This window comes from Lepidochelys olivacea (assembly GCF_965140295.1).
Source record: "Lepidochelys olivacea isolate rLepOli2 genome assembly, chromosome: 5".
In the NCBI taxonomy this organism is placed as follows: domain Eukaryota; kingdom Metazoa; phylum Chordata; order Testudines; family Cheloniidae; genus Lepidochelys; species Lepidochelys olivacea.
The window spans coordinates 45,840,079-45,862,820 of record NC_140415.1 but is presented as its reverse complement, the minus strand read 5'-3'; the positions used below and the strand labels follow the sequence as shown (position 1 = coordinate 45,862,820).

General features: G+C 39.9%; 1 protein-coding gene across 6 annotated transcripts in view; it reads right to left on the bottom strand.

Annotated features, from left to right (window-relative positions):
* The window catches only part of LHFPL2 (LHFPL tetraspan subfamily member 2), a 191,557-nt gene that overhangs the window by 89,785 nt on the left and 79,030 nt on the right, over positions 1-22,742 (bottom strand). For all 6 annotated transcript variants that reach the window (XM_084628711.1, XM_084628707.1, XM_084628708.1 and 3 more), the window contains one exon: positions 16,722-16,787. The gene's annotated coding sequence lies outside the window, so the exon portion shown is untranslated. The remainder of the gene's footprint in view (positions 1-16,721; positions 16,788-22,742) is intronic.

Genomic DNA, 22,742 nt, shown 5'->3' with positions numbered 1-22,742 from the left:
GACATCAATGCAGGGTGGTCAGGGAAGGTGCATGATGCATGCATCCTTTGGAACACTGTACTGTACAGAAAGCTGCACACTGGGACTTTCCAGACCAGAAGATTCCCTTTGCTCCTGTGGCTCATGAAGCCTTACACTGGGAATCTACACAGCAACAAAAAGCGCTTTAACAACAGGCTGAGCATGTGCCGAATGACTACTGAATGTGCCTTTGGCCCATTAAAAGGTCGCTGGTGCTGTCTTTTTGGCCAGTTAGACCTCAATGAGGAAAATATTCTGATGGTCATTGTGGCCTGCTGTACTCTTCATTATATTTGTGAATCAAAGGGGGAAAAGTTCTCCGGGGTAGGCCACTCAGGCTGATTGGCTGGCTGCTAGAGGGACACAAAAGGAGGCTATTCGAATCAGGGAGGCTTTGAAGGAGCATTCTGACAATGATTCCCAGTAACATGTCTGTATGTGATGCATTTGGCCAGGCAATGTTTATTTGCTGCCATGAATTAATCCTGTAGTGTTTGCTTCTTGAGCATTAGTAGCAAGGAGCAAATATTCCTACCTAAAGCTACTGTTTCTTAATGTTAGCACTGAGCAATAGAATTATGTCACACATAAAGACTCATTTTATTTCAAAAGACTCAAGTTAAATGATGGGATAAAACACAAACTTTTGGACAAACAAGGGACATAAAAACGAGTAGCATTTTTGTGGTTAGGGTACCTCTTTCTCACGGTCCCTTTGCTAACACACAGGTCACCACGAGTCCCTATTATGGTGAGTTTACGGGGAGAAAAGGGTGAGCAAGGGGGAAAGGGCAAAAAGGAACAAAGAGTGGTTTGCGAAGGAGGTTACTATAAGCAGCTAGGGAGCCTATTCTGAGTATTGGTGCCCTTTTCCACAGGCTAGGGTAATTGAACCCGATATCTCACTTCTAAGGGTAATCCAGGATGCAAGAGTGCATCTTCTGCATCATTGTGGCTGCAGTCCGGCTCCATATGCCACTTGCCTGTGTGCCACTCTGCATAAATAAATTGCTGGGTGGCGTGGCAAAGTTTCCTACAGTGAGGGAGAAACAAGGCAACTCTGCCAAGGAATCTTAGGCAGATGATTACAGAATACCTACAGGAAGTTTCCTAGAGATCACTATGGAGAATTCCAGAGACATCCCTATGTATATTAATAACCTTTTCCGCCGTGGCGCCACTGCATAGATGGACAGGCTCTGTTGTTAATTTCTGTCCCTTATTCTTCCTCTATCATATAACAAAGTACATAAGAGCTCCATCTCCTCTCCCCATGCTGTGTCAAAGGAAAATGAGCACTTACTGGTGCGCCCCTCTCATGCATCCTGCGTGCCAGAGCTGGAGTGCTGTGGCCAGCTAGACCCTTCTGGAGTGGAAAAGAGGTCCTGACTCACCGCGCCACCGGATGAGTGGCAACACATCATCCTCCAGCTCCACCTCCTCGTTCACCACTTCCTCATTGGGGCTGAGTCCTCTGGCCGCTGCCTCCAGTCCCCCTGAAGTATCCACAGGACTCTTGGCGGGGGAGGTGGGGTTGCAGCCAAGGATGGCGTGCAGCTCCTTAGAGAAGCAATGTCTTCGCGCCGCACCATAGTGATGGTTGGCCTCTCTTGCCTTCTGGTACGCCTGCCTCAGCTCCTTAAATTTAGCACAATGCTGCTGCATGTCCCTTTCGTGCCTCTTTCTCCTGCATACCACTAGGAATCAGCCAGTAGGTATAAAAATTCCTACGGCTGGTGCAAAGCTGCGATTGCACAGCCTCCTCTCCCCATATACTCAACAGATCAAACAGCTCCGGTGTGCTCCATGCTGAGAGTGCTAGCTGCGTAATGCTGCCACGGTCAGCTGGGAAGATGCTGTGTGAACTGTGCATGCCAAGCAGACATGAAGAGGAATTTCAAAAACTCTCAGGCCTTTAAACGAGGGAGGCGTGCATACCTGTGTACCTTCAGGGCAACAGAGTTCAAACTGGTGACCAGAACGGTCATGATGGGCATTGTAGGACACCTCCTGGAGGCCTATTAGGGCAACATGACCCAGTAAGGTGTCTACACTGATGCTGTGTCACTCTAACTACATCACAAAAAGCTCTATGCCGCTTGTCAAGGTGGTTTTATTCTGTCACCATAGCAGGGGAGTTACATCAGCAGGAGGAGTATTTCAGTGTGTACACCTCCGCTGTTTTGTCAGCAAAAGCTCACTTTTGTTGATAAAATGTGTAGTGTAGACAAGGCCTTAGAGAGCAATCTACAACCAAATGAGTTAAAAGTAGAAGGGATATTGGGGATCAGAGATGCCAGGAAAGAGAGAGCTCTGGTGGCTCACTGAGGAATAGGGCACAACACCTTGAAGAAACTATGTAAGAATTCATATTTTTCTTTAGCTATTCAAACTGCACATTTGTATCTGAGATATGGAGGGTCACTTTGAATGAGTATTATAATTAATATTTGAGGTTCACACAACACTCTGAGTAACCCGTGCCCCCACTCTGGGTAAGAGGCAGGAGTGTGTGAAAAATGAAATTTTTTTATCTATAGAAACCTTAGTTTCCTGACCAAAGACAGCAATGCAAGAATAGTGCTTTTCTAATTCTTCTCATGTCTATCCACTATTGAGAGGCCTGTCTCTTCATCTTGGAGTTTGTTTTTGATGGCCATATTTCAAAACACATGACAGATGAGTATCTCAACACATTTGTCTGCCTCTGTGCAGTTAAAATAGTTCAGCTCCTATATACTATCCTCTAGAAATCAATGTAATCAAATACGTAACACACTACATCTTTAATTTCTTTATTCTTTGCTTAATTTTGTGTATCTGAAGATGGAATTGAGCTCTATTGAGCTCCTGCAGCTACCTACAGTGGAAAGAATGAAGACAGGCTATTGCCAGAAAAGTGGGAAGTAAGAAACAACAGATGTAATGTTTCAACAATATCATTGGCTAGTCCAGCCCAACAGACAGCTTTAAAGTTTGAGTTCCCATTAGTCTCCCTGAGTCTATGAGGTCTACTTGCAGCCTAAGCAGCTTAGCATTTCTCGTTTACCTGGATTTATTCGGTGACCTCCCAGTGAATGTAATGACAGGAAGTATTCATTTCCTTACAAACATGTGTGGGCTGTGTTTACAGATCTTTGATTGAAGTTAGTCGCCATAGCTTCCAAGATCATTTTAGCTTTTCACTTCTCCCTTTATCGTTCTTTTCCACACTCACTCCTGAGAGACTTGAGCTGAGTACAATGATACCCTCTGCACTGGATGTCTTTACACAAGGTTCACAAAGAAAATAGATCAAAGAAAACAATCAGGTGTATGCATTTTTTAACGATGGAGAAGTAGGTGACAAATGCCCTTCAAAGAGTCAATTTAAATTACAGAAATCATTTTCACAGAAGAATATAATTCCTCCATGACAGAGTTTATTTAAGGGGGAAATTATGAATAAAAGCACTGCAGTGCATCTCACACAAAGGGCAGCTAGTGTCAGCTTACGAGTTTATGTTGGATTTAGCAGCGTTAAATAGAATTAACCCTGCATCTGTCCACACAACTAAGCCATTTTTTTCGACATAAAGGCGAACGAGGGGATTAGCGCTGAAATCAACATTGCCGTTTCGAATTAAGGTTAGTGTGGACGCAATTTGAATCTTTCCCTGTTTGCTCTAGGAGCCACCTGATCAACATCCTCTACAGCAAACAGGGAAAGATAAAGAATGAGCTCTCAAAACTGGATACTCTCATAAATAAAAACAACCTTCCACACAAACTTCCTTGTGGCTGGACTTTACTAAAACTAGACAAGCCATTTACAACACACACTTTGCTTCTCTACAAAAGAAAAAGGACACTGAACTATCTAAACTACTACATGCCACAAGGGGCCACAACAGTGGTTCCCTTAACCCACCCAGCAATATTGTTAATCTATCCAAGTATACTCTTAGCCCAGCAGAAGAATCTGTCCTATCTCGGGGCCTCTCCTGCCCCTCCACCCCCACGGACATGATACAGTTCTGTGGTGACCTAGAATCCTATTTTCGACGTCTCCGACTCAAGGAATATTTCCAACACGCCTCTGAACAACATACTAACCCACAGAGACCTTCCTACCAAGACTACAAAAAGGAGGATTCTGGGTGGACTCCTCCTGAAGGTCGAAACAACAGACTGGACTTCTACGTAGAGTGCTTCCGCCGACGTGCACGGGCTGAAATTGTGGAAAAGCAGCATCACTTGCCCCATAACCTCAGCCATGCAGAACACAATGCCATCCACAGCCTCAGAAACAATTCTGACACCATAATCAAAAAGGCTGACAAAGGAGGTGCTGTCTTCATCATGAATAGGTCAGAATATGAACAAGAGGCTGCTCGGCAGCTCTCCAACACCACTTTCTACAAGCCATTACCCTTTGATCCCACTGAGGGTTACCAAAAGAAACTACACCATTTGCTCAAGAAACTCCCTGAAAAAGCACAAGAACAAATCCGCACACACACACACCCCTGGAACCCCGACCTGGGGTATTCTATCTGCTACCCAAAATCCATAAACCTGGAAATCCTGGATGCCCCATCATCTCAGGCATTGGCACCCTGACAGCAGGATTGTCTGGCTATGTAGACTTCCTCCTCAGGCCCTACGCTGCCAGCATTCCCAGCTATCTTCGAGACACCACTGACTTCCTGAGGAAACTACAATCCATCAGTGATCTTCCAGAAAACACCATCCTGGCCACTATGGATGTAGAAGCCCTCTACACCAACATTCCACAGAAAGATGGACTACAAGCCGTCAGGAACAGTATTCCCGATAATGTCATGGCAAACCTGGTGGCTGAACTTTGTAACTTTGTCCTCATCCACAACTATTTCACATTTGGGGACAATGTATACCTTCAAATCAGCAGCACTGCTATGAGTACCCACATGGCCCTACAGTATGCCAACATTTTTAGGGCTGACTTAGAACAATGCTTCCTCAGCTCTCGTCCCCTAATGCCCCTACTCTACTTGCACTACACTGATGACATCATCATCTGGACTCATGGAAAAGAAGCCCTTGAGGAATTCCACCATGATTTCAACAATTTCCATCCCACCATCAACCTCAGCCTGGACCAGTACACACAAGAGATCCACTTCCTGGACACTATGGTGCTAATAAGTGATGGTCACATAATCACCACCCTATACCAGAAACCTACTGACAGCTATTCCTACCTACATGCCTCCAGCTTTCATCCAGACCACACCACACAATCCATCGTCTACAGCCAAGCTCTACGATACAACCACATTTGCTCCAGCCCCTCAGACAGAGACAAACACCTACAAGATCTCTATCAAGCGTTCTTACAACTACAATACCCACCTGCTGAAGTGAAGAAACAGATTGACAGAGCCAGAAGAGTATCCAGAAGTCACCTACTACAGGACAGGCCCAACAGAGAAAACAGAACGTCACTAGCCATCAACTTCAGCCCCCAACTAAAACCTCTCCAACGCATCATCAAGGATTTACAACCTATCCTGAAGGACGACACACCCCCCCCCATCACTCTCACAGGCCAGTCCTTGCTTACAGACAGCCGCCCTGAAGCAAATACTCACCAGCAACCACACACCACACAACAGAACCACTAACCCAGGAACCTATCCTTGCAACAAAGCCCGTTGCCAACTGTGTGCACATATCTATTCAGGGGACACCATGATAGGGCCTAATCACATCAGCCACACTATCAGACACTTGTTCACCTGCGTATCTACCAATGTGATATATGCCATCATGTGCCAGCAATGCCCCTCTGCCATATACATTGGTCAAACTGGACAGTCTCTATGTAAAAGAATAAATGGACACAAATCAGATATCAAGAATTAGAACATTCAAAAACCAGTTGGAGAACGCTTCAATCTCTTTGGTCACTCGATTATAGACCTAAAAGTTGCAATTCTTCAACAAAAACACTTCAAAAACAGACTCCGACGAGAAACTGCTGAATTGGAATTAATTTGCAAACTGGATACAATTAACTAAGGCTTGAATAGAGACTGGAAGTAGATTGGTCATTACACAAAGTAAAACTATTTCCCCCACTCCCACACTGTTCCTCAGACGTTCTTGTCAACTGCTAGAAATGGCCCACCTTGATTATCACTACAAAAGATTTCTCTCCCCCTCCCCACCCTACCACTCTCCTGCTGGTAATAGCTACCTTACCTGATCACTCTTGTTACAGTGTGTATGGTAACACCCATTGTTTCATGTTCTCTTATGTATATAAATCTCCCCACTGTATTTTCCACTGAATGCATCCGATGAAGTGAGCTGTAGCTCACAAAAGCTTATGCTCAAATAAATTTGTTAGTCTCTAAGGTGCCACAAGTCCTCCTTTTCTTTTAACATCAACAGAGTTGAAGTTGGGTTATCATGTTCATTATAAACCCTTGTTTCGGTAGGTTTGAAATCTAGATGTAAAAATGTAGGTCTTGACTGAGCAGTATTGCTAATGATCCTCAGTTAAACAAAATCCCATGTCACATTGTGATTAAACTCCTAGAGTGCAATCTCACAGCCTACAATGAATTCTGTAAGACTGAAGACAGCTCTTTATTAGTAGTAGCAGCAGCTAGAGGTCTCAACAGACACTGTACAAAAATACAACTCAACTAGGCACTCTACAAATATACCAGGTTCAATAAAGAGCCACCTTAGTCAATCATTGCACCAATTGTTTTAAAGGTAAATTACCAGTCCAATCAGGTTTATGACCCGGAGAGTTGCTGATCGTTTGCAAAAAAGGGACTCCACACGTTAATGCCTTTTTCTTTGCTCACTGACTCCTCCAACTCCTCCCTCCTAATCAGGCATAACAAAGGCTGAAAAAAGTCACTAAGAAAGAATATACAGTAGTTTCTGTCTCCACTAGCTGGTAGTAGACCTACACTAAACATTACAGAAATTTCTCAAAAAAGAAACAAATAAAAGTAGGTCATATGAAACAGGCAAATTACAAAAAAAAATATTTTTCAGAGTTAAGATTGAATATTAATAGCCTTATACAATATATCCAATATAGAAAAATAAGATACAAATTCACAACTTGCCGTTTTATTGTATATTGGAAAAAATCCATATCACTATTATTCCATACAAAAAAAGGGAAAACACTATTGTTTTAGTCTATATTTAAGTTTTATGCTAAGCAGAATTAAAGAAAATGAGCTTTTAGATAGATCAAAACTATTAGCAGCATCAAACTTTTGATTTGTATTCACAGAAGTCAGAAGTTTAGTTTTAAAAACCCTCTGAGCTCCATCATAGTCCTGAGATGTATTACTTAAGAGCTGTATGATCCAGCTTCCATTGAAGTTAATTGAAAACTTCCCATTAACTTAAATGCAAACAGGACCAGGTTTTGAGTTACCATAAACTCAATAAAATTATACCCAAAAGAATGTTCATAAAGATATTTTGTGAATGTCCGATTTTTTCTTCAGAACTCTGCTATTCGTGCTATTCATTAAAATGCATTACCGGGAAAACATGCAGAGACTCAAATCAACCAGGCTGCAGCCTATTATCTTAGGCCCTGATCCAGCAAACATGTGCACGTGCTTAACTGTACTGCAGTATCATGAGTGTGAAGTGACTCGTGTATCAATGTAAAATGGCCTGTAAATGGGGAGGGTGGGAGCAGAGATGGATTAGAGAGGATGAGGTTGCATATATACAGGACATACATGTAAACAATATATAGAACAATCCATGTCTGCTTGCACTAAATCTATTTTATATTAAAAAAACCCTCTATTTCATTTCCATAATTTGAGTGATGGGCATTCAGTTGTGTAATTATGGTTGAAATATTGATTATATGTTTTAGGCTCTGCACTAGGGTAAAATGCTTAACTTTCATTGCACGAGTATCCCATTCAATGGGAGTACTTAAACGGTGGAAGTTAAGTATGGGCTTAAGTGCTTTGCTGAATCAAGGCCTTGTTCATCAAGTTTTTTTTTTTCCCAAATCCTAACTGAAGGAAAAAAATGGATCTCAATTTCAATGATTACCACAAGCTGACATCACAACTGCACGTTCTGACTACAAAGACAACGAATGGGGGGAAATCTCTATGCTACACATTGTGAAACTCAAAAAGCATTTTTATTCTGGTTTTATATACGCCTTAAAATGTCAGCCATTTAGCTCTTTTGACACCATATACTTGAATCATACATTGCAAATGTGTTAAATAGCCACCCTGCAGTCACTGTTTTAGTAATATACCATCACAAAAGCAATCTCCTTGTTTCTGCCACAACTGTAAATAGATTTCCTATAAATCTGAACTGATTTATTTAATTGAACAGACATTTTCTGGTGGATGCAAGCAGCTGATATGATCTCATCTTACACTGCCTGAAATACATTCTGAGGAGCAGGGTACTCCAAATGTCACAGTCAACAACAATTGGCTAGAAGGACTGGATTCCATCCAGAGCTGAGATCATCCATGTCCTGCACTGCTTAGGTCAACCTCTTTCAAAGATCAAAACATTTGATTGAATCTTGCTCATATTGCAGCAAGAAGTACAACAAACAAAGACAAGGAGTAAGTAAATTCCTTCATAGCAATTACAATGAAAAGCAATAGGAGAAAGGGAAAGGAAACAGGAAGGGATAAAGGTTTTATTATGTGAACTAAAGTAACTTTATCCTTTAAATTCAGAATCTGTCAATATTTTCATTTCTTCCCTCCAGTTGGAAGTTTATAAAAAATATTGCCACAGAACTGCTAATAAACTTTTATCTACAACTCAGAGTTTATCAAGTTTCAAATCCCTCCTCGAGAGCCACTTATGATACAATGCCTATGAGGAAAATCCACCAATTGTTGATTGCTAGGCTAAACAACAGTTGGAGACAACTGATGTTATTTGTATATTTATAAAAGAAAAATATTTTTAAAATCCTTTCAACCAATTTAGAGTAACCAAGCTGTGCACAGATCTAACCTGATTTACCTTCTGATCTTATTATATTATCATTACTAAAAAGAAAAGGGTACTTGTGGCACCTTAAAGACTAACAAATTTATTTGAGCATAAGCTTTCGTGAGTAGCTCACGAAAGCTTATGCTCAAATAAATTTGTTAGTCTCTAAGGTGCCACAAGTACTCCTTTTCTTTTTGCGAATACAGACTAACACGGCTGCTACTCTGAAATCATCATTACTGTTATGCTAATCCCGCTCACCCTAACACTTCCCTCCTACTGTTTATGACAGTCACTCTTGTCTTGTTTCAAATTAGATTGCAAGTTCTCTGAGGAAGGGACAAAGTATGCCTGTGTGTCCAAACTGTTCATGGTGTACTCGTAAGGTATTAAACCTTTAATCAATGGCAGATATTGCTTTATCCATCACAACATTAAAAAAATTCAGCCTCAAGTTTCTTTTCTGGATTGTCTATGAGCTCATCTGCTCCTTCATATTCCGCTTGCTGTTTTTTCCTTAAAACTCGTGTCACATTCAGACATGGAAATTTTAGTTCTACACCGAGTGCCGGTGCAAGCTCTCTTGCTGTAACCTGTGCTTCTCTGAATCAATTTTCTCTGTATTTCACTAAAAAGTCTTGTGTATTCTTTAGTAAGGTAAGTGTTGAATCAAGTTGCATCATTGGACTCTGCATTATTTTGCTTACATAAAAATGTTATACCAGATTACGACAGATGTTAGAAACTTGAAGCTGGATATTTCAGAAGCCAATGGCTGTGCTTCACTTTTAGCTTCTGGATCTCTGGCTTCTTCTGAAATAGCAACCAGTGCTTCGTAAAACTTCCTCAGATTGATCTCTCAACGTTTTTGCACTTTCTACTCTGCTTTCCCAGCGTGTCTCAGATGCTTAACGGTAATACCATTGACATGTGCTTTGAATATTTGCCATCATTGAGTGGAAGCTGAAAAGAGCATGTAAATGTGTTGCAGCAAACCAAAAAAAGACATAGCTTCTACAGAAGACTTGGCCATATCACACAAAATCAAATTAAGGCTGTGGCATGCACATGGAACAAAAAAGGCTCATGGATTTTCTGCCAGCAATCTAGCTTGCACGCCAGAAATTGGCACCATTATTGGCACCATTATCATAGCCTTGTCCTCTAATATTCATTACAGACAATCCCATTTGTTTTACTTCATCAAAGAAAGCTTGAAGAAGTCCAAAACCTGTAGTGCCCTCTACTTCTAAAAATGTGATAAACGATTCCTTAACTGTAATCTATGCTGAATCACTAAATGTCAACAAATCTCACTACTAACAACATCTGTTCTTGATGACTTATATCTGGAGCGCAATCTAGAATTACGGCAAAATATTTTGCCAAAGTAACCAATGAAACAATTTTGTCTTTCACTTTATCACTCATTAGCATAATCTGTTCATTTTGAATTCTTGGTCCCAAATAGTGGTCATGTATTTCATTTTCAGTTACTCTTCGGAGATGTTCACTCATCACTGTGTCAAATTTTCCCAGCAGTTGTACAAGGCCCCCAAAATTGCCATTTTTGGGCTGGAATAATTTCTCAACACTTCCTCTAAAAGCAAGATTGTTTGTTGATAGATATTCAACAATAGATAATAGATGTTCAAGAAGACTATGCCAATGCTGCTTCTGACTCCAGCAATCTTTGATTTTGGCCATCAAGAGTTCTCTGATTTTTTAAACCTTATACTCAGCAAACACCATTTGTGCATACTTTCACTGTGGTGTTGTGCCTTTTCATGTTGCGGTAATGTGTGACTAAGATTTTTCCAATCACTAATACCCATGGTTGCTATCTTAAAATTGCAACTATTGAAAATCTTGCATGGGAAACAAAATACAGCATCCCTGCATTTAGAGTACACAAGCCACCATCTGTTGACAATTTCACCGTTAGAAAGTCTTTTGTAGTAATTGTTTTCTGTGAATTTCCTACCTCTAATGTCTTTAGGATATTCAAGACCTTTTATTCTCACAGGGCCTCTCTCAAGTATAATGGCAAGTAATTCGTTGTTTAAAGGTTGTGGCTATGCGCCAATGTCATCTACATCCCATGCTAGTACAGTTTCAACTGTTGTAATTTCTTGTTTTGTGTCTGCATCTGTTTCAAATTATTGTTCTGTGTGGTGTTGCGTTTCTTGAGCTTCGTCTGCATAAAAATTTTCTTCGGCAGCTACTTGATGATCATCAACTTCATTGTTTTCATGACTTACAAACTTAAGTATAGAACACTTCTGTGCTTGTTTAGCTAATCCTATTTCATCTTTCAGTTTTCTTTTTTGTGACCCGGAAAGTTGTTTTTGATACAACATAACTTATAAGGGTGTCTTTTAAAGAAAGAACGGTTTAAATTATTGTCAGATTATCAGAATTATTTAAAATAACTAATATAGGATAGCCATGAGCCTGTGATCTTGAACTAGTGTGAAGACACCTCACAAGGGGCTCCACCCTGACTGAGTCACAGTAGAGTTGGAAACCCATGTCATTTTTACAAAGCCACTTTTTGGTTTTAAATGTGTAGTGGGGGCATCAGTCTTAATGTTAGTTACAAATCTATATCAACCTTATAGTGTAAATAGATCAATGACATTATCCAGTTTAATAAGCTGGGTTTCCAAGCAGTGGGAAAATATAACTCTAGTTTTATTCCTAGGTAAAGCACAAAGTGACCAAAATGAAGTCAGCACAGAATCATCTCATCTCGATTAAGGTAGCACAGAAATGTTACCAAAGTCCTGTTGTGCCTTATATTTGTTTGGAAAGACATTAGCAATAGCAGCACTGCCAGAAATACATGATAAATCACTGCCTGTAAATCACTGCCATCAAAAACTGACATTTTCACAGCTCTAGCGTGCTCCGCTGCACAGATTCTTCACAAGAAAGTGTCCCTGGCCTTTTTAACTCATACTAACGGTGTATTTACTTTATGGACAAAACATTGTGAAAACGTAAGACATTGGCTGCCCAACTCTGGGCTGGCAAAAGCTATACTGACTCAAGAGAATCTTAGTACAACATATGGTCACTCTGTACACTTGTAAGGAGATGAGCACATAACAGTTGTTGGAGGGCTCTATTTAGCAGTAACAGGACTATAGGAAAGCCAGTCAACATTTTTTGTTTCTGTAATGAAAACTGGCCCACTTCCTGCCCCAAACCAAACTTGTCACAAATAACTGTCAACAACTTAATTTTCTGTTTTTGGCTAAGATATTGATTTAAAAAAAATATATTGAAATTGGATTCAGGACTGTTAGCAAGCATTTTTGGCAAACAAACAAAGTTGTTAAATGACCATCTAAATGGCAACACAGAACTGCTTTCATGCTTGGCTCACCCCCAGCCTGCTGGTCCAACAGCTGGAGCAGAGGAGGAGATGGGTGGAAAGCTGCAGGACCTCAAAATCAACCTCTTGGGGTGCAGAGTGGCAACAGCAGCAAACCCTCAGGTCCGAACACACGCCACTGGGCGCCACCGCCAGCACCACAGACCATGGTGAAGTTAGCACGACTTGAAATGAAATTGCCACTCAAAATTCAGGCCTGATATACACCTAAAACTTAAGTCAATTTAGCTAGATCACTCAGGGGTGTAAAAAAATAACCATACGCCCAAGAGACATAGTTGAGCTGACATAAGCCCTGGGATAGACATCACTTGATCAACAGAGGAATTCTCCTGTTAACTTACGCTATCAGCTCTCAAGAGGGTAGATTTACTACAGAGATGGAAAAAATCCATTGTGCCGCTATAGCAAGTGTCTGCACTAGAATGCTACACTGTGGTGTAGCTGCAGCTGTGCTGCTGTAGTGCTTGTAGCATAGACACATCTTCACAAATTTCAGTAACTTTCAGCTACTCAGTTCAAGACTCCTTTTGTCTTAGGTGGGTGCTTGTGATTAATCTGTTCTTAGATGGGTTAATTGACATCAAGAGGTGAGTAATTCATTCAGTCATTAGTACCTCTCAGTTTAGCAGTACAAGGCTCAGAAGGAAACTGGTTTTGGGGAGGGCCCTGTAACTTGGGAACCCCTCAGTGAAATGACTGCACATTTGGAACGTAACACTACTCCACGCCCCCATGAGATGCACCAAATTTCAAAGCCATCTGAGGGCACGCCTACACTGGCAGAGTTACAGCGCCGGCAGTTAGAGCACTGCGCAGAAAGCGCTGAAGGAAAACCGCTGTTGTGTGTTCACATTGACAGCTGCCTGCGCAATAGCATGTTCACACTTGCAGCGCTATTCAGAGAGGTGCACTCTGGGCAGGTCCTTCACTTTTACCCTGCACTGCAATGTGTCCCGGTCATGGCCCCTTTCTACCATGCATCGTGAAATCTGTCCGTAGGTATCATAATTCCTGAGGCTGGAGCGCAGCTGGGACTGGACAGCCTCCTCTCCCCAAATGCTGATGAGGTCCAGCAGCTCGACATTGCTCCCAGCGGGGGATCGCCTGGTGCGTGGAGCAGGCATGGCCACCCAGAATGATGTGCTGAGACCACTGCACGCATCAACGAGCAAACAGGAAGGGGACTTTCAAATCTGCAAAGGAATTCACGGGGTGGGAATGACAGTTGGACATCGGAGGGGAGGGCAGTAGAGTTCAAACCGATGACCAGAGAGGCCAGAAGAGGCATTGTGGGACACCTCCCGGAGGCCAACGGCAGCGCTGTAATTGCCATGGTGTCTACACCGGCACCGCAGAGCTGTAGCCCTGGTGCAGAAAGCTGCACGCCTCTCGTTGGGGTGGGATTTTTAGAGCGCTACAACTGCGCAGTTTAAGCACACTAAGTGGCTTGGCAGTGTGTACCCCTCGGGAGTTACAGAGCAGAAAGCTGCTTTACTGTGCAGAAACTTGCCAGTGTAGACAAGGACTGTGTAACCATCTAGATTTTAGAGCACTTAGAAGAGTCAAGTTTAAAGCAAATAGAAAAGCTAAAGGGTTTCCATTCCTGCAGGGTTTTTTTTTGTATTGGCTCATGCATAGTGTAAAAAATGTACATTTTCTTAAATACCGTTTTCAGTTTGGGTCCCCCAAAAATTTAGTGGGTGCCATTTACTACCTTGGGTAAAACTCAACAGATTGAGACCATTTTGACCCACATCACATCAATAGTTTGATCTTTAGCTCTGGGGGGGAAAAACCCACCTAGAATTTTTTTTTAAATGGTTATTTTGTGGGGCTTACACATCTCCAGAACTGCTGGCTCAAATGACTCCTAATTTGGGTTACTAATCTTACCCTGCACCCTCCCAAGACACAACAAAGAAATCTGACTAAGCATGTCAATTTTAGAAGACAAAAAGGTTAGACCTTAAAACAGATGTCACAATGCAACCTTAACTACAGTGACACTTCCTCACCACTATAATTTACTTTAGGAAATAATTGTATACAGTTCTAGATGACATTCCTGTTGGTAAACTACTTATACTCCTCCCCACCAAAAAAATTTTGGGATTAATCCTATTTTTAGAAAATAAAAAAACCAAACAAAAATCCCAAGCATATAGTTATCCAGAGGCCATAATAGAAAGAGGGAATATGAAGAAAAATAGGCAAGAGATGCTCATTATCTTTCATTTGTGTTGCCCTTGGAACTCTAGCAATAGTAATAAGTAGTGGAAAGCTAAACAAACAAAATATGATCTGTAGGATATATATGCAATAGCCACAAAACATTAGAATACAGAGGGTAATTAAAGATGCACCTTGGTGACACAGGTGGGTACATTTTGAACCAAACACCATTATCTGTTCTATTTATCCTCAGTCATTAGAGTGGATAGTACATGCAATAATATCTAAATGCTAAAAGATGGGACGGATTGCAAACACTGTGAAAGTCAAGATTAATTATAGAAATGTAGGACTGGAAGGGAATTTGATAGGTCATCTAGTCCAGTCCCTTGCACTGTGGCAGGAATAAGTATTATCTAGACCATCTCAACAGGTGTTTCTCTAACCTGCTCTTAAAAACCTCTAGTGACAGACTCTACAATCTGCCTAAGTAACCTGTTCCAGTGCTTAAACTATCCTTACAGTAGGAAAGTTTTTCCTAATGTCTAACCTAAATCTCCCTTGCTGCAATTTAAGCCCATTACTGCTTGTCCTGTCCTCAGCAGTTAAGGAGAACAATTTACCACCCTCCTCTTTATAACAACCTTTTATGTATTTGAAGACTATTATCATGTCCCCCTCCTCCACAGTCTTCTCTTCTCCAGACTAATCAAACCCAATTTTTGCAATATTTCCTCGTAGGTCATATTTTCTAGACCTTTAATAATTTTTGTTGCTCTCCTCTGGAAATTCTCCAATTTGTCCATCTTTCCCGAAGTGTGGTGCCCATAACTGGACACAGTTCTCCACTACAACACTTCTGCTAATACATCCCAGAATGTTGTGTGTTTGGTTTTTTTATTTGCAACGGTATTACATTGACGACTCTCATTTACAGTACTCCTTCCTAGGCAATCATTTCCTGTTTTATATTATGCATTTCCTTCCTAAGTGTAGTACTTTGCATTTTTCCTTATTGAATTTCATCCTATTTATTTTAGACCACTTCTCCACTTTGTCAAGATCAGCAATCCTAACCATCATCTTGATAAATTAGGGCAGTGAGCTGAAGTTAAATACCTTAGAGACTGATGCCACAAGTACTCCTCGGTTTTTTTGCTGATACAGACTAACACGGCTACCACGCTGAAACCTGTCATAATTAATAGGATACTCAAGTATATGACACTACCAAAAAGGCAAAAGTATAAGATGTAAAGGGTGCGTGGAAATTCTCCTCTACTCACGAGTTAATTCTCAATTGGAGCAACACATTTCTTCTGCATCATTTTTTTAAAAGTACCACATTGGAGAGAGTTAAGATGATATATTATGTCCGTCTGTCAGTCTTACTCTCATGCTCTGCTATTGATCTATGCTGACAATTAAACTAAGATGTTTACAAAAACATCTACAATAAATTTCAAATAATAATGAATTTTTTAAAAGATTATTCGTCCTGCGTTGCCACAAGAGACATGAGGGATTTGCAATGAGAGAGGAGAGGATAAATCTTTAAAAAGAGACACAAAATAAAAGTTTAAGAACCACTGAAATATAAGGTTTCTAATACGAGGAAACTCAGTTTGCTGTAATTCCTTAATTCACTCTGTATTTCTAGATATGCTCCATCAGAACTATTCTCACAAATGTTAAAAAAAATTATTTATCCTATACACTTTGATGCCTGAATATGAAATTACAAGAGTCATGAGTTATACTAAATACAACACATATCAACATATACTAGTGTTGCACCAAGTGCTGCTGTAACTCATTTATTTGAAATATTTAAGTTCAATCTTTCAAATACAAGATTTTCTAATGCACTGAAAACTAAGGCTTTTTATTCCTTTATTTATTTTGTTAAGTAGTCACCAAGTTCATGTATTCTGTAACTTCCTTCAAGTTTGGTGTACTCTATCAGTGCTTATATTCAGATGAATGGTATTTAGTGCTAAAAAAAGGATCTTTAAAATGAGAAGAATCTAGACATCTTCCATCTATCAAGTAGTTACCCAACTTCAAGGTCTAACAAAACATGGAAACAATAGCTAATGCAATCTTAATTTCTTTTACTCACCGGTGTTATAACTCAGAGGACCACTTTAAGGGAATCTGGTTGACCACTTCAGAAGACCAGCAACACCTGGAGAAAAGTTTGAAATGTAAGAAAATTATTATAGAGCCAAAAAATACTAACCACACAATTTAGGACTCCTAATAGTCCCTGGAATTTAAAAACTTGTCTTATAAAAGGCTGCACATAGTTAATGTTTCACTAGTATAACATTTCTACTTCACAAAAAAAATGCAACATTCTGGACACCGCTCCAAACCACTGATGAACCAAGAAAAAGACTCATGTTTGAAAGAGTAATGCATAAAGCATTAAGTATGCTCAAGAACATACGTTTGCAAGTCCCTTCTACCACGTTAAGAATTTATGCAGAGGTTTTCAAATATGGCTAAGGGATTTGCATGCCCAATTCCCATTTAAGTTAATGTTTCTATTTAGGTGACATTTATGAAAAATTTGGAAAAGCTTCTAAAATGGGAATATATACTTAATCTAAAGTATCAGTGGACTGTGACTTCAGGTACAACTCTGCAAGCTTCTGGACACCTCCTGGAATGTCAAGAACATCCTCAATTTCCAGGATATGTTTAGTAGGATTGGGCCCATTATGACTTTTCTCTCATTTGCAGAAGGAAAATTAGGTAATGAACTTGCTGAACAGTAGTAGGTCAGTAGAAGGCAGGGCCATGAATCTGCTGGAGAGATATAAGTTGCTGGGTGGGAAATGTTCCATGGCAGTTGGGAGTAGTCGCTCACCCAGATGCTGGCTGTGTGGCATCTCTGACCAGAGAGAGATGCTGAAGTCACTTGGTACAGTAGAATGACTATTGGAACCCCCTCAAGGGACGAGTGATTGCAGCACTTCAGTGGCAGCTCATCAGCCCCAGCAGTGAGGCACAGCCTAACCAAGAATTTCCAAAAGTTACAAAACATATTGTGTACATTCCTTTTTATTTAATTCATAAATATATACAGATTGAAGGACAAATCGTGATTTGATTTAAATGTCACAACTCAGTCTCTCCAGTCGCAAAATGCAATGCCAAAGAGTTTGAAGAATGTAATGCTGTGTAAGGCTCAAATTTTGGTATTGCTAATAGTGCGTCAAGACGCTGACTTGTTACCATGGCAATTTCCCACACCCAGAGTCACTTTAAAAGGGGTTTGCTGCGGTAACCACTGCTTGGTGAGGCAACAGGAGGATTGCAGCAGTTGAGCCTGGGCTGCAGGGCGCTTGCAGGGGACGGGGATGGATCTGTGTGGGGGCCTTCCTGGCCCTCTCTCCGGGGAGAGGGGGTGCCATGCATATACATGAGGAGCCCCCGCCGAGCCCTGGACCTGCCCCATGCTCTGTCCCCATGCCAGCCTGGGTAGCAGTGGTGGCAGCTCCGGTTCCACCTCCTGCTGCTTCACTATAAATCAGGTAAGCTTTCAATAGCTACTAATTATACATCAGGTGGAGGTGGAAATAACTACTTTGTGATTTGTGCCTCACTTGTCAAAGTCAGCAGAGCATTGACTAAAATAAATTCAGATTATTCCAGCTGTTTAAGGATGCAAAGTTCTATCGTAAAAAGAAAACAACCGTGTTTGGACAGGAACATGCCAGCTACTCTTCTGAAAAAAGGTTCAATCCAGCAAACTACTGAACCATATACTATTTTAAGTGTCTGAATTCAGTGGGATTATTGACATGAGTAAAACCAAGCAATGTGTTTAAGTGCTTTCCTGGATCAGGTGTTTACTCTTCATCCAGACACAATGCTATGGAAGCAATGTGCTCGGCCTCTTGGTAAGCAAGCTTTGAACCACTGAACATAAATCTCTCCAACTATCTAAACAGTGGCATGATGCAGTACCAGGAAGCAAGGATTAGTATATTATAGGAAGGTGGAGGACCCATCAGGAATACACATGAAGTGGGAGGTGAGGGTGGAAGAATTCTCTCTCTCTCTCAGGAGCTCCCTCTTATAAATCACACAAAAGAAATATGGAAGCTCTTTTGACTCCTAATTTGGTTTGAAAATGTGTGAAATAAACCATTTCTCCCTTTCCACTAAATTAGCTGTTAATTTTGCTGCACGGTTTGCTCCACCACCACTACGAGGAAAACATTTAATCCTTCATTTTCAGTTATTTAACTATTTATGCATTAGTAAAGCAGCAGCATTTAGGCCTAACCTTTAAGGACAAACTGATAGTCTTCTAATTATACATCAGGCAGAAATATGAACTTAAAACCCTATTCACAATCTTAACAAGAAAAAGCACATATGCTTGTTACTATTAATGGAAACCCAAACATCTTGATTAGTACTACTGCTATGCAAATTGAGTTTCTATACAATAGGAGTTGGGGGTCAGTATTATAACAACTTTCTATCACAGTCAGTCTTTTGTGCAAAATGAAGAAAGTAACAGATATATATACTCTATTTTAACACATCCCTTTCAAATAGCTTTTTCTTCATACATAATCTATGGCAGTACAGCACATATGGTACTATGTCAAAAGGAAATATCTAAATCAAATGTGAAGAAAAATGTATTTCTTTCATGCAAGTTTGTTGACACAGATCAGAAAACTAGTCCAGTCACTAAAATTATATTACACTGTACAGAACTAACTTATTCAATGGGTTCTCCTTCTGGCATCATTTTAGTACTGTACAAAACAAAAAGGAAAAAAAGACTTCATTACTGAATAGCTGTCATTAAGGCTAGCTTCAGAAACAATAGCAAAACAGAAAAAAAATACGTTTTGATTAGGGGAGTGTGACTACTGACACATTAACAAAACACTAGGTGTTTGGATGTTCAACTGTAGAAAATGTTAACAGCTCCAGGCGTACAGTGGCTATTTTAAAATGTCCTGTCATCTATTATGGGGACTTTTCACCTCTGTTTTGCCACTCAAAGTTACACTTAATTTTCTTTTCTTTTAACCAGGTAAGCTACATTACAGTGAAAAGATAAAAACAAGAATTGAAGTTATATAGAGCTAGAAAAGTATATTTAAATGTGTATGCAAAGTCAAATCAGCATACAGAAAACACCAATATCATAATTTACAAGTTACATCAGTAAGGAGAAAAAATAGATAGAACTTTTGCACTTCTCTTTAAAAGGAACACAAAATACTAATTGATGCAATCCTTCACCTGAATACACATGCTCTGAACTTGCAGCTAATGCAACCCTGATGTGACTATAATAAATTGCTGATCAATGTCCATAATCCATATTCTCCCACCACCACACCTTATCCAAAAAATAGGCATAGCATATCTTTACGCATCGTTAAAAGAGTTTAAACCAAAGATTAAAATTTTACAATCCTTGTGATTCCCACAAAACTGAAGAGAATAAATACTGAGGAATTAACAGACCTATATTGTGAATGTGAAACATCCCGCTCGGTGTGTTACCTAGTAAAATAAACATCTGGCTGTCCACTGCATTAAGTTACTATGTTTTCTTTACCAAGAAGCCAAAACAAACTATCTGGGGTAAAGATAAGACAAATTTAGCAGTACAGCTTTCTTTTAAATGAATGTTAATTTCTACACTTGATTTAGGTCTACATTTAGTTAAGATTAAGCTTATTAGTTTGAAAATTTAGAATATGAAGCATTAATTAAGACTTCAACCCAGCATGTACTAAAATCAATGGGAGTGGAAAAGTGACCCTATGCTTATATACATTCAAGACTCTGTACAAACAGTTAATCTTTACAATATGCTTAAGTATTATTATCCCCTTTTCACAGGTGGGGAAACTGTAGCAGAGAGATTGAATTTCCCATGGCTGCATAGTGAGTTGAGCAAAGATCAGAATTCAGAACTTTAATTATATTAATGCTGCATTCATATCTTCAACGCACACAACATCCTAACAGTAAAATGCCCATTGTTACTGACCTCTCTCTGATTGCCAAAAAAGGTCACTATAGTGATGTGGATATCTGTCCAAGTGGAACTACAATGACCAACTCATCTTAGGACTCAGCTGGATCACTGACTGGCCACTGAATGGTAGCTACTTGGTTACTACTGACATAGGCCAGATTGGAGGAGGCAACTTAAAATGATGAATATCTCTGTACCCCACTGTCAAATCACTTGGGTGATCCAGTACCTCGGTATTATCCTTCCCAGTGATATTCCTCCATGTTCTGTGTAACAATCTAGAATCTCTCAACAGCCTTGAGTTATTCTTCTGTCTCTCTTCTTTACAAGTCAGTCGGTCCTTAAAAAAAGAGGAGTCCTATTTTCACAAAACTGTTGCACAAAACTTCCAGATGTCCTGGCTCAATGAAGCCGTAAGGAAACACTTAAGGAATTAAGTTCTCTGCCTGCCGAAATTGGATTGGAATGGCTCTGAGATCTCAGAACAAAATAGTTCAGGAAATTACCTTTTCATGCAGTCTTAGGGTATGTCTATACTACCTGTCAGATCAGTGGGCAGCGACCAATCCACCAGGGGTTGATTTATCGCATCTAGTCTAGAAGCAATAAATTGATCCATGAGCGTTCTCCCGTCGACTCCTGTATTCCAGCGCCTCGAGAGGCGCAGGCAGAGTCAATGGGGAGCAGCAGCAGTCGACACCGTAGTGAAGACACCGCGGTGAGTAGGTCTAAATACGTCAACTTCAGCCACGTTATTCACATAGCTGAAGTTGCTTAACTTAGATCGATTCCCCCCTCACCCCCCGCAGTGTAGACCAGGCCTTAGACATGTTAATTGCAAATCTTTGATAAGATGTTAGTAAACAACATGTAATTTTGTTAAATTCCTAGGTAGCTGTAAGACTGTAATCCAGCACTATATGGCTGTTCTACAATCCTGTTTTAATGTGAATTTGTATATGCTATATGAATAGCTATTGATCTGCAGTTTTACTCTTCAACCCTAAACCATTTCATACAGAACAGTAAAAAGTCACCAGATGGTGCCAACTCAGTAAACTAGAGGTTAAAAGGTGAGGACTCCCTTATCGAATCCCAAGTCCTTTAGTCCGCATACATCATATAGAATTTGTTAACTTTGTTGCCTGCTTGCTATTTATATTTTTATGACTATTTTTAAGATAGGAAATGGTCTCAATCGAATTAGAAAATATGTTCATTTTATTACGTGAACCTGAAGAAAATTCTTCACAAGAACCAATGGTAAATACATAGATAAAAAGTAATAAAACTAAGACTTCATAGCTGAATAAAACAAAACAAAACATTTAAATTAAATTACACCTAACAAAGTAACCAGCTGAAGTAGTAAAGAATTTCAGAGCGCACATGGTTCCAAATAGACAAGTTTCAGAGTAACAGCCGTGTTAGTCTGTATTCGCAAAAAGAAAAGGAGTACTTGTGGCACCTTAGAGACTAACCAATTTATTTGAACATGCTCATGCTCAAATAAATTGGTTAGTCTCTAAGGTGCCACAAGTACTCCTTTTCTTTTTCCAAATAGACAAGTTACTGTACCTTGTGGAGCACAACTGATACCCAGTTTCTACCTTTGTAGGAAACATCCCTCTGAGGCATTTACCTTCAGTTCTCCAAATAGTTTCTCAAAGAGTCTAAACATATTCTTTTAAAACAACAATTAAGTATGACTAGCCAGCTGATTCAGTCTTTTTTTTTTTTTTTAAGAACAATTTCTGAACTCTTTGAAACCCACAAGGAAAGAGACTACAATACAATATACAAGATTGTCTGGTAAATATTTACTTAAAACTAATTTTAAACTCTGCTAACCTGAATGTACACTAGTTATTCCTTTTTATATTGTACACTTTCTTTATAGACAGCATAAAAATCCCTTGTAGTTTAAAAATGACATCTTAAACTTTAAAAATCTAAAATTGGGAAAGGATCTGCTATTTTGAATCTTTATTTGTAAGACAGATATTGGGTATGAATTGCTTTTGGTCAGGTAAAATCTAGGACTAAACCGGATTCATTTGTGCTCTACTCCAGTTAAATAAGGGAGCACAAGATGACAAACATAGGTTTATCTTC